The 12,790-nt window shown below is 40.7% G+C and overlaps 1 protein-coding gene and 1 long non-coding RNA gene across 18 annotated transcripts in view; both read right to left on the bottom strand.

The window, feature by feature from the left end:
* Positions 1 to 2,499, bottom strand: part of LOC131402221 (uncharacterized) — a 36,674-nt gene extending 34,175 nt beyond the window's left edge. Inside the window, exon 1 of one of the 2 annotated variants that reach the window (XR_009218427.1) lies at positions 2,429 to 2,499. This is a non-coding gene — a long non-coding RNA (uncharacterized LOC131402221). Of the gene's footprint in view, positions 1 to 2,133; positions 2,265 to 2,428 lie in introns of those variants that run through there. The other variant, XR_009218426.1, reaches the window with a different exon arrangement.
* The window catches only part of LOC131402210 (uncharacterized), a 131,785-nt gene that overhangs the window by 74,361 nt on the left and 44,634 nt on the right, over positions 1 to 12,790 (bottom strand). The gene's annotated exons all lie outside the window — the stretch shown is intronic.

Here is a 12,790-nt window from a genome sequence, read left to right as displayed (position 1 = left end):
ACCCTCAGGAAAAACGTATGTCCTCTCCCACTTTAACATTCCAAAACAAATTCACCATACTAGTGAGTCCGTCTTGTCAAGTTCAGGTCTGTCTAGCCAGAAGTCATTCATGTATATAGTAAGATTTACTTCATTTTTTAACAAAGATAAAAAGATAAATGGCTTTTTGTATTTTTGCCTGTTTCATCTATAAAGATCTTACATTACAATTTAATAGCTTCAGCCTGCTACAGTAATTTAAAGAGCATTTTGAAACTTGTAATATGCCATGTCCAACAGAATCCAGTAAAAAAATCAGTAGTTCACAATCCAACAATGCTTATTTAGATTCATTACCAACAATCCTTACACTTCAAAGACACCAATAACCAACATGTCATTTGTTCCTCCTGCAGAATTTCATAGGTTGTTAAATTCTGGTATCATCCAAAAGTATAATTAGGATACTATCAATAAAATGTATTTTTTTATCAGAAATATTAAAACTAATGATTAAACTATTAAACTAAATGATTAACTAAATATTAAAACTAATGGCAACTAACGATCTGTTGTCTTTCCCTATGGTTTATCTTTTCTAGAATATCATATAAATGAAATCCTACCGTATTTGGCCTTTTAACCTTTCACCCTCTCAGTTGTGGGAGGTTAAGATTTGGCCACCCTGAAATCCATCTCTTTACCTTGGTTGTTTTCTCTAGGGACATTTGACCTCCCCCACTAACTAAAGAATTTGACATAGTAACTCCTTCTTGGAACAGATCTATCATGATGGCTGTAAAGATAATGTAGGATAAATGTTACAATAGGAAAGGCACCAACAAGCCCATCTTATCGGAAGTTCTGTCTCTCTGGCCACCTTCTCTGGATGGCCCTGCGAGAAGTTGCCAGACAATCATTTACATTTATAAGGAAAATCTCCATTTGTAAAGGTATCTCCCTCTTTGTTTTGGGAAGAGGGGGGAATGGCCTCATTTCTAGAGGCTTATCAATGTGAAACGTGAGGCCTTAAATCTGCATAATAACCTTACTCTTGTTTACTGTGCTTTAGTGGTAATCTCCTGTAACTGACTCCCCCACCCCCAACATCCTCCTTTGTCTTTGGCTGAACATGGTACTTAAGACAAGAATTTCTGCTATTGTGTTGAGAAAAGCAGTGTCCCTGCTTTCTCCCATGTATACATGTTATTAAACTTGGTATTATTTTCTCCTGCTAACCTGTCTTGTTAATTATTTGGCCAGCCATAAGAACCTTAAAGAAAAGGGCAGAGGGAGATCCCACCTCTTCCCCCGACACAATCAAATCAAAATTTGAAAATTCTTGCTCTACGAGCTTTCCAAATCTAAATTCTTACAATTCTAAATGAGTATGGAGACAAAACACACACTACATACTACTTCTAAAAACCTCCTCCTTATCCGATTTTAATTTTAGCACCAACTGCCAAGAAAAACCTTTCCACTGAAACCAAAATTCCGTACACATTATGTCAATCATCAATTGATCAGTCATCAGTCTATGTTAACAGAATGTGAGTTATTATTAGGAAGCTACATAATTTGCACCAAAGACTGTTTAAAGCTCCTTTCATTAAATGCAGTTTACAACAATTCACAGGCTTCAAAGTTCGCCTTGCAAATATAGAGTCAATTATCAGAAACCATTAATGGGATTAGGCTTTTCTATAAAGGTGGTCCCAAGGAAGCAGGAACGCTTATTTGTTTCAAGAACGCAATGAGGAGCCCAATAGCCTGCGCGGAGTCAGGCAGAGGAGCGCTGACCACAGTCCATCTTCTGAAGGAAAGTGTTCACCCCAGGATGTCGAGACCTGGCCTAGACGGGCCCCGGGGAGCATGAACTCAAGGGCTCGCGCAGAGGGCAGGCGACTCCCTGCCGCCCCCTGCACCTCCGCTGGGTGGGCAGGAGGCCCCGCCGGGGTGGGGCCCCGCCAAGGCAGAGGGACCCGCCGGCCAGGCGGCGCTCCTCTGCTCCTCAAAGGGACAGAGTTGGGCTCCCGCCTGGGGCAGCCCGCCAGCAGCCCCGGCCCCCGACCCCATCCGCCGACCCCCCCCACTGCGCTCCCGCCATCTGCGGCGGAGATCTCCACGCCGAGCCCGCCGCCCACCGCCTACCTCAGCGCCGCCTCCTGCCCAGCGCTCCTCCACACTGCAGAAAGGAGAGCTCCCCTGTGCTGAAAATCATGGAGGAAGGATCCAGAAACCGCCAATCCCCCTACACAAACCTCAGAGACAGCCACCTGTGCACCTGGGGCCCCGCCTCCAGTGCACACGCCCCGGGGCTCTCCAGCTCGCCAACCCCTCTGCCGCTCTGAGAGCCAGTCCTGCGCATGCGCGGGCCTCCAAGAATACAATGGGAGACGCTGGGGAGCACCCGGAGGGGGATGGGGGTGCGGGGACCAAGGTGTACCTGAGAGGGAGAGCGGGAGCTGGCTGGCACTCTGCAGGCCTTGACTCTGCTCTCCCTGGATGACCAGCAGCTCCTGGAGAAAATCTGCCTTCCATTGAGGCGGCTCCTCCTGTCCTGAGCAGCACGTTACATGATCTAACATTTGTTTAAAAAAGAACAATGACATCCTTAACACCTGATGTGTCGTGTCCCCAGAAGAATTCTCTGCTTCCCCAGAAGACTAGACAGCGAGCAGCTGGGACTGAGTTCTGACCTAGGAAGGAAGGACGCTGAGGGCACAGCTGTCTCCCCTCTGCCGGCTCCTTCCTCTGATCTGTGGCCGTGATGGGGCCACAGCGTTGGGGACTCGTGCAGGTGACAACACTCACATGTTTGCCCACCATATTACATTTCTCATGGTTGAGTGGTTAAAATGGGAGGCTAGCTGTCAGTTTTTCTGACGATTTCACTTGCAGAAATGTCTTTGGACAAAGAAGTTTGTTTTCTTAATTTCTGATTTTTATAATCAATAACAATAGTTAAAATACTTATTTTCTTAATCTCATTGGCATGCTAAAACAAACAAGTCACTTGGTTTTCACCAAATTGGCCACATATTCATTAAAACTTTGGAAGTATTGCTGTTTGAGGTAAAGAAAGCATCTGGGAAGAACAATTACCCTTGGATAATATCTTCCCAGATAAATGCACAAACACACAGTTATGAGCCGTTCTGAGGGGCCTGGATATCCAATTTGAGTTCTACAATGGATCATCTGAAGTAAGGTTAAATTAGTAATTTTCTGAGGAGTTTACAAGTAAATATTCACGTCGCCTTCATCAAATAGGTCTGATGATTTAAATGAAGGTTGAGCTTAATGATAAAAGTTTTCAAGAGACTGAGAAATATTAAGTAAATGTACTTAAAAAACAAAAAGGTGCAAATCAAAGTAAAGCCCGCCATTATCCTCTTTAAAACAAAGTCACAGTAGCACTATTGTCAAGGTACGAGAAGGAATAGAAATGCTTTATAAAGTCAATTCTTCACTTCTAAAGGAGCTAACGTGACATTCTAGAAGTGTCCATAGTCTTTCACTCATCTAGATTAAAATTGCTCAATTTATATTTTAAAGACTAATGTATCTGAGGGCAAAATATTCAAGGTCAGTGTTTAATTGCTTTTCATTGTTGCAAAGTACATGGGTATAAAGTGTGGCTGAAATCCATGGTCTTGGAGAAGAAAAATATATAGAACTTATTTATCACTCTCACAGCATGTCCTGACTTAATCCTACAAATATCCCAAGAATAAAGCCTCAGTGAATTCCATTCTGTTCTTAGATATGACATCTTTCATTTCTAATGTATATTCTCAAATAAGGCTCTAGCTAGTAATTATGTTCCTGATGCAAATAGGCAGTAAAAAAGAATCCATGCTTGATTAACTCGGGCTCAAGAGGACTACTTAGAACCAAAATTTGTTTTTTGCTTTGTTTTTCTTTATCGATTTCTTTCTTTCTCCTCAGTGGAGTCGGCAGATAAATGACACAGAAAGCTGAGAGACTAGAGGGCAGGGTCTTGAAGAATGTAGGATTTCCTAATCTTCCAGATCTTTTTTATCTTTAAAATTCTGTGATTTTTGCTATTTACATAGGGGTTCATTTTTTTCATTATTTCTCATAGTGATCATAATAGTGAGACTAACAAAACTTAGCACCTGTGGAACATTTTTCATCGTAAAAATTTATGTCATTCTGACAACTGTTAATATTTTAAAAAGCCACTAAGAGATAACCTGATGCTCAGAGGATTATTAGGGTGGTGAGATTGTTCTGTACATAATGGTGGCTACATGTCGCTATATGTGTGTCAAAACTCATGTAACTGTACAACACAAAGAGTGACCCTTAATCTAGGGACTGTAGTTCATAATGTGGGAGATCAAGATTTGGCCACCCTGAAATCTATCTCTTTACCTTGGTTGTTTTCTCTGAGGACATTTGACCTCCCCCACTAACTGCCTAAAGAATTTGACATACTAACTCCTTCCTGGAACAGATCTTCTGTCTGATGGTTGTAATATAATGTATAACAGATGTTACAATAGAAAAGACACCAACAAGCCCATCTTCTCAGAAGTTCTGTCTCTGGCCACATTCTTTGGATGGTCCTGTAAGGAGTTGCCAGATAGACATTTACATTTATAAGGGAAATCTCCATTTGTAAAGGTATCTCCCTCTCTGTATTTGGGAATAGGGGGGATGACCTCATTCCTAGAAACTTATCAATGTGAAAAATGAGCCCTTAAATCTGCATAATAACCTTACTCTTGTTTACTGTGCTTTAGTGGTAATCTCCTGTAACTGATTCCCCTCACCCCCAACATCCTCCTTTGTCATTAGCTGAACATGGTATTTAAGACGAGAATTTCTGCTATTGTGTTGAGAAACGCAGTGTCCCTGCTTTCTCCTATGTATACATGTTATTAAACTTGGTATTATTTTCTCCTGCTAACCTGTCTTGTTAATTATTTGGGCAGCCATAAGAACCTTAAGGAAAAGGGCAGAGGGAGATTCTCTCTCACTTCCCCAACAATAACAACGTTTCAATATTGTTCATTCATTGTAACAAACGTATCACACTAATGCAAGGTGTTAATAACAGGGGAGATGGCGCTTGAGAGAGAAGGGAGAGGCAGTACGGTGGGTGTATGGAGCTCTATGTACTGTGGGAGATCAAGATTTGGCCACCCTGAAATATATCTCTTTACCTTGATTGTTTTCTCTGAGGGACATTTGACCTCCCCCACTAACTGCCTAAAGAATTTGACATGGTGGCTCCTTCCTGGAACAGATCTTCTATCATGATGGCTGTAAAGATAATGTAGGATAGAGGTTACAATAGGAAAGGCACCAAGCCTCCTTTATCAAAAACTCTGTGTCTCCCTGACCACATTATCTATAGATGACCCTGAAAAGAATTGTTTTCCTGCCCTCTGAAGTCCCAAGCCACTACCCGCCCCCAACACGCTCCTCGCCTTTAGCTGCGATACTTAAGCAAGCAGCTTAGACAGAGGGACGAGTTGCTCATTTCTGAGTTTCTCCCATGTATACACGTTATTAAACTTGGTATTATTTTCTCCTGCTAACCTGTCTTGTTAATTATTTGGCCAGCCATAAGAACCTTAAGGAAAAGGGCAGAGGGAGACTCTCTCCCTCCCCCGACATGCTATCTGTTCAATTCTCTGTGAATCTAAAACAGTATTGTTAAGAATAAAGTGTTTAAAGATTTTTTGAAAGGCACCAAAAGGTGAGCTAACACTGTAGGGCATCTATTTTGTGCAGAAGGGCAAGGAAGAAGAAGTTGAAATGATTTAAAAAGTTCACCTTGTGACAGTTTGAATTGTGGTGTGTTTCTGAAGCCTTAGACAAGGGCAGGACATAGAATTTGAGACAGGAATGAAATAAAGGAGAAGGAAGACATCAGCGTGATCAGAGCTGATCAATTAATGTTTAGGACAAGTTACTATATTGGATGGATTTGTTTTTATTTTCTTTGCTTTTTAGAAACCTTACACCTTTCTATGAAAGCCACACGTGCACAGTGTCAACAGGTATGTTTCTTACCGAGCGGCACCTGCTTCTCTCCCTCTGCATCTTCTATTCCCTCCCCCTCCTCTCACCACCTCTGACTGATGGTCGCTGTTTCTATCTCCCTTCCTTACTCTTCCTTTCTCCTATTTTTTTTTTTTCTTTATCTTTGTGTTTCTTTCTCCTCTAACACATCAGACTAACCATAACCTTCCTGGTCACTGTTTAGTTCCACTGAAGGAACTCAGTGGTTTCCATCAAGAAATGATAGATCAGTGTTCTGGGAAAATTTTCTCTATTTCAGCTACTTCTCCACCCTCAATCTGAAGCAGGAAAATTTCTTGGACGTTGAACCAATTTTTTATATTTTTTTTCTTTTTCGAAACCAAATTTCAGAGCTCCTGGTTGTGTTGGAAAAATTCCTGAAGAAGGCTGCCTGGAGTTGAGTGGATAGTTCTTCCTATGGCCATAAAAAAGAATCCTTATTTTGTCCATGGGGCCTCAGGAGAAGCCCTCGTGAGAGAGGAATCCTTGCTAACCCTATGTTGTACCTAGGACTGGCTTCTCCTAAGACAGTGGTTCTCGAACTCCAGTGTGCATTAGAACTGTGGGGAGGTTCCCTACAACACAGAATGCTGAGCCCATCCCACAATTTGTGATCCAGTAGGATGGCGGACACAAGAATTTACATCTCTGATCATTTCCCAGGTGATACTGCTAACCAGCTACACATTGAGAACCACCGGCTTAGAAACCTTAAATTTCAAAGGATGCTTTGCTTGAACAGACAGCCAAAACTATCAAAATCTTAATCAAGATTCACAAACAACTTCAATGAGTTGGCATTTGGATCTAGAGGCTCCTGAATTTTCGGGGGCTAAAGCAAAGATTACTCTGAGTTCAAGGTTTATGACTCTCCTAAGTGTTGCCCAATTCCTTTGCTTGCTTCCCTCGACCCCTACTTGGCTGGGAAAGAATATTAAAAACAAAGCCAGCTTTGATTATTTAATCTTCAGTCAATTCAGACATTTTTGAGGAAGATTTCTTTGACAGAATAGTCAACTTTCTTTTATCTACACTATTGGAAACGAATTATTAGTGATAACAATGGTTATTTATTGAGGACCTAATATGTCTCAAGCCCTTTACAGACTTATTGCTCTGCTTCTCAGAACCCTACGGCATCCCAGGTGTGTTTACTGTTTCTCTACCACTCCTCTAATGAACCCCCCAGACCACAATTATATTTGACTTCACCATGCCTTCTCTCATTTAATTTAGCAGTAGATTAAAATTAAAGAAGAAACTTGAAGGGGTCTTGAGCCCCAGCAGGAGAAGGTCTAAAGTCTATCCAGGACAAATGGCTTAATGTTGGTTTCTGAGAAGTTTCCAGGGACGAAAACTCCACAACCTCCAGAAATCAGTTCTGATATCTCTAATCAATGATATACATTAATTAATTGTTTTTTTATTGATTGATTGATTGTCTGCTATATTACTTTGCCATATAATAAAATTTTTTTGTGTGTTATTTAAATAATTTTCACTTTATATCCACTTTTTAAATTTAGCCTTCTCTGGACTTCCTCATACATTGAAGATGGTAATTGTCACCTATTAGCATTTTCCTCTTCTGTTTAGATCACCTCAGTTTCTTTACTGTATTAAAAATATTTAATAAGGCCGACCCCATGGCTTAGCGGTTAAGTGCGTGTGCTCCGCTGCTGGTGGCCCGGGTTCGGATCCCGGGCACGCACCGACGCACAGCTTCTCCGGCCATGCTGAGGCCTCGTCCCACATACAGCAACTAGAAGGATGTGCAGCTATGACATACAACTATCTACTGGGGCTTTGGGGGAAAAAATAAATAAATAAAATTATAAAAAATATATATAAATATTTAATAAGTGTTGTTCTTTTTTTCTCCAGTTCTTCTCTAGGTTCAATTTATTGGGTAGTATAGTGGAAAGATGACTTCAGAGGCCCTGTGTGGTAAAGAATCATCTTTGTACTGTATTCAATGTGAATAAAATCTATATTAGTTTTGTGTTCAGTCTAATCTGGAATCTGAACCTTTCTTCCTCCCTCCCTCTATTGTCTGGAATAGTTAATAATCCCAGACTTAGAGTTTTGCTTGTGGAAAGTGTTTCTTGTTCTTGTTGGTTAGTTGGTTTGACCATCTAACAATTCAATTTATTTAGTAGATATGTCAGTTTTCCTATTTTATGTTTTTTTGTGTGTGTCAGTTTCAGTATATGGATTTTTTATAAAGTGAATTTTGACCTTTGCTGTCTAATTCATAGTGTTAAGTATTTCACAAAATGGTATATCTCGTTAAGATCTAAGCACTCTGTAGAGAATACTTCTTATTTGATTTCTGATACTGGTCATTTGTGTTTCATTTCTTTTTCTTTTCCTTAATCAGTTTTGCTAGTGGTTTATTAACATTATTAATATTTTAAAAATAACTACTTTTAGCCTGATTTATTTCTTTAGTATTTTTCTATTTCATTGATTCTTATCTTTATTATTGTTTCCTATCTGTATTTTTTCCAGTGTTATTCTCTTTTAATTCTTGAGACAGAATCTGAGATTGTGGATTTCCTGTCTTTCTTCCATACTCATACATTCATTTAAGGGTACACACTGATGTAGCTGGTATCTCTTGTCTTCCCTAGTGTATTTCTAAACTCTGTGCTGCAAGCCATGTCTGCCCCATAGTGTCTCCAGCCCATGATCTGCAACCATGCCAGCCTTTGTGTGTCTCCGTCCCTCTACCTGAAGCTCATATCTTGTGTCGAGTGTCACCATCTCATATGACTGCAGCCCATGTCTGCCCTTTTGTTTTGTCAAGATTTTCTCTTCCCTCTGTCCATACCACCTCTCAAAAGTCTTCATTCCTTGTTCCTGTAGCCCTTGCCAACCCATATGAGTCTCCATCCCCTCTCTCTAAAACCCATGTCAGACAACTAATGTCATTCTCTCACTTACCTGCAGCACGTATATTTTCCTCGAGTGTCTCTATCTCCTGTGCCCACATTTTATACCAGACCTCACATGTCTCTCTCATTCCATGTGTCTGCATCCCTTTCCATCCCTGAGTGTGCCTGTCCGCTGTGCTTCAGCCCATGCCAGCTCGTGTTTGTCTACATTCTCTGTGCCTCCAGCCCATCTAGACAACCAGTGTTTTCATTTACTGTTCCTCTAGCCCCTGTCTGAACTCGTGTGTTTCCTTACCCTGTGCCTGCAACCCATGTGTGCCTCAAGTGTCTTCACTCAAGGTCTCACGCTTGGGTGTCATTCACTTGTTAAAGGACATCTTGGTTCCTTCTAGGTTTTGGCCACTGTGAATAAAGCTGCTTTTTAGATGTTCTTAGGGGTCTGTGTGTGGATGTATATTTTCGCAGTAGTTGGAGAAATACATTGCTGCACAATTGGTGCACCGTATAGTGACACTATATTTAGCTTTACAAGAATTAGCAAGATGTCTTCTTAAGAGGTTGTACTGTGTGTATTCCCATCAGCAGTGAATGAGATTTCCTATTGTCCTACATCCTCACCAGTAGTTGGTATTGTTAGTTTTTGGTTTTTAGCTATTCTACTAGAAGAGTAGAGTATTTCATTGGTGTTTTAATTTGCTTTTTCTTGATGCACAATGGATTTTATTTTCCAATAATTCCTTGTTGTTGAGCAATTTATATTTGCTTATTTGCCATGTATATATATATTTTTGGTAACTTGTCTATTCATATTTTGGTCTATTTATTTTAATTTGGGGAGTTTGTTTTCTTGTTGCAGTATTTGATTGGTTCTTTGAATATTTTGCATGCAGGTCTTTCTGCAGATATGTGTTTTACAAATGTATTATCCTAGTCAGGAGTTTGCATTTCCACTCTGTGAATGCTGTCTTTCCCAGATTGGAGAGTTTAAATTTAACCAAGTCCACATGATCAACTATTTTCTTCATGGATTGTGCTTTTTGTCTTGTATATGAAAACTAATCATCAAACTATAAATCATGAAGGTTTTCTCCTGTTTCCCAGTATGATTTTTACAGTTTTGCATTTTATATTTAAGTTGATGAGTGATTTTGAGTAAATTTATGTCTAAGGTGCAAAGTTGGTGTCTTTGTTCATTTATTTCCATAGGGTAGTCCTTTTGTATCATCACCATGGTTGATGATGACTAGAGACTAAAAGACTAAAGACCTAAAAGACTATTATTTTTTATGTTGGAGTGCATTTATTGTCTTGACCAAGATCAATTTGTCTGTATTTTCAGAGGTCTATGTGTGGACTTTCCATGTTTTTTCATTTACTTCTGTGTCTATTCATTTTTTTTTTATTTATTTTTTAATTTTTATTTATTTATTTTTCCCCCAAAGCCCCAGTAGATAATTGTATGTCACAGCTGCACATCCTTCCTGTTGCTGCACGTGGGACACCGCCCCAGCATGGCTGGAAAAGCAGTCGTAGGGGCGCCCCTGGGATCCGAACCCGGGCTGCCTGCAGCGGAGCGCGTGCACCCAACCGCCAAGCCATGGGGCCGGCCCTATTCTTTTTAAAATATCAGGGCTCAGATCCCTGGCCTGCACCGACGCACGGCTTCTCTGGCCATGCTGAGGCTGCATCCCACATACAGCAACTAGAAGGACGTGCAGCTATGACATACAAATATCTACTGGGGCTTTGGGGGAAAAAATAAATAAATGAAATTAAAAAAAGTAATTCAGAACAAAAACCACCATCCTAGTTGATGAATATTTAATGGGGACTCTGTCAGTCCCAGAGCTGCTGACAGAGGCAGTTCCCAAAGCTCCAGCAGGTCCCGGGAGAGGACAGCACTGGTAATCAGTGTCGTCAGAGTTTGGATGAGGCGTGGTCATTCTGTGGATGTTAGAACTGAGTGGAGTGCTCAAATGCAGCCCAGTGACTCTAGACCTGAGCTCGGCTCAGAAGCCAGTTGACTTGTCATTCGCTCTGAGCATGGTGTCTTCCGTCTGCTCGTGCCCCTTTTTGCCATTTCTCATGCTTCTCCTAACTCTTTCTCTTTCCTACACCTTCTTTCTTATTTTTTCTCTCTTTCTTACTTTTACTCTCTATTATATTCCTTCTCCTTATCAATTTTTTCTTCCTTCTCTTATTGTTCTCATTCATTTTCTTTTTACTTTGTAGTACAGTTACTCTGTACATCACGTTCATCTTAAAATCTTGACCCTCTACAACTTTTATACTTCAGCTAGCTATTTTGAAGAAAGTATTTTGATAAATTTCTCTTAGATGTTATAACATGGTGATTCAAGGAGACAAAAACTATCACGAAAGGAATGAGGATGGAGAATGAATTCAGTTCAGGTAGCCATGGAATTAGACAGAGGGAAACTGAGAGCTTAGGTGTGGGTGTTCAAAATATTTCTTGATACATCTTTGTAGTTCATTGGTGTGGTAAACTGCACACAGTCTTATTTACTGTTGGAGCCCAGAAGTTTGCTCCTCTGGGCAGGTCAGCAGGTCTCGCTCGGCCTATAGAAAAGAAGCTAGGAAACACTGCCTGCATTTCTAATGTAAAGAACTGTTCGTGTTCCACCAGGAGATCTTTTGGGCTCTTCCCTGCACTATCTGAATAGAAAAAGAGGAAGAGAAGCTTTTCTCAATCTGCACAAAGCCGGGACCTTATCTTGAGTTTGAGAGGATTTGCATGTGACTGAAAACAAAGTGTTCCCAAGTTTGGATTTGCTTTAACAAGATCTATTGGCTGGCTTTGATGTTAAAGGTCTTTATTCAAAATTGGCTACCTCTAGTGTTAAGTTCAGAGTTGAGATTTGTGAGTATAAGAAAGAAGAATCCCTTTTTGATTAACTCAATGAAATACAATATTTGGGAAAATGGTTATATTTGATGGCCACTTGTTAATATTCTGTTGCCACAGTGACATCTGTTGGTAAGTGACTACTTCATGCTATTCTCGATTATTTCTGTTTGAAAGACACTCCCTGAGCTTTATAAATAAATTGCAAGCAATAGGATATATTGGAGCATATGAGGAAGCCATTTGAGGTAAATCTAATTCAGCCTGAGTTTGTTTTTCCAAAAGGGCCTGCCACCTGCATTGTGTATCTGCTTTGCCATGTCTCAAAGAGAAGAGTAAATTCCTTTAAGGTAAGGATGCAGCTTTCCCCTCATTGGCATTGCCTTAAGGATAAGCATTTCTCCCTAAGCTGGGATTATACTGCTGCACTCATCCTGTGACCACCCAGTTTGAGACAACAGACCTGACACCAGCCAAACCCATCAAGACAGCAGACCTGCTCCCTGTTGTGTCCATCAATAGCTATTCTGGCAGGGCAACCTGGCATGGTGATCTTGTGGCTATTGTAAAAGGTACATTACAATCCTATGTGATACATGCTCTTTGACGATACATAACCACTCTATACATCCCACTTCTTCAGTGCCCTTCCTTCCTTATGGATGGAAGGCCCAGGGCCATGGTCCTCAAAAGTTGGCTCATAATAAATTCACCCCAATTTTGATTTATACATTGGTTACAGATTATTGACGTAGACATTTCTTGGTGTAGTCATGGCAGGATTTCAGAGAAACCCACCAGAGACCACCTGGAATCTACACTGAACTGGCATTGGGTACCAATAGGGACCCATTGTGTCCTCCAGATTACTGCATTCTTCAGGTGACCCCAGTGAGTTCTCCTGAAACTTGGACCTCTTTATTTTAAGTGGACAGTCTAGAGTTTATTCGAGCTGTTTTCAAGGCTTAAGACTAGGTGTCTTGTC

The sequence above is a fragment of the Diceros bicornis genome (genome assembly GCF_020826845.1).
Source record: "Diceros bicornis minor isolate mBicDic1 chromosome 32 unlocalized genomic scaffold, mDicBic1.mat.cur SUPER_32_unloc_2, whole genome shotgun sequence".
NCBI classification, from domain to species: domain Eukaryota; kingdom Metazoa; phylum Chordata; class Mammalia; order Perissodactyla; family Rhinocerotidae; genus Diceros; species Diceros bicornis.
The sequence above is the reverse complement of the archived record's forward strand: the minus strand, read 5'-3'. Positions and strand labels throughout refer to the sequence as shown.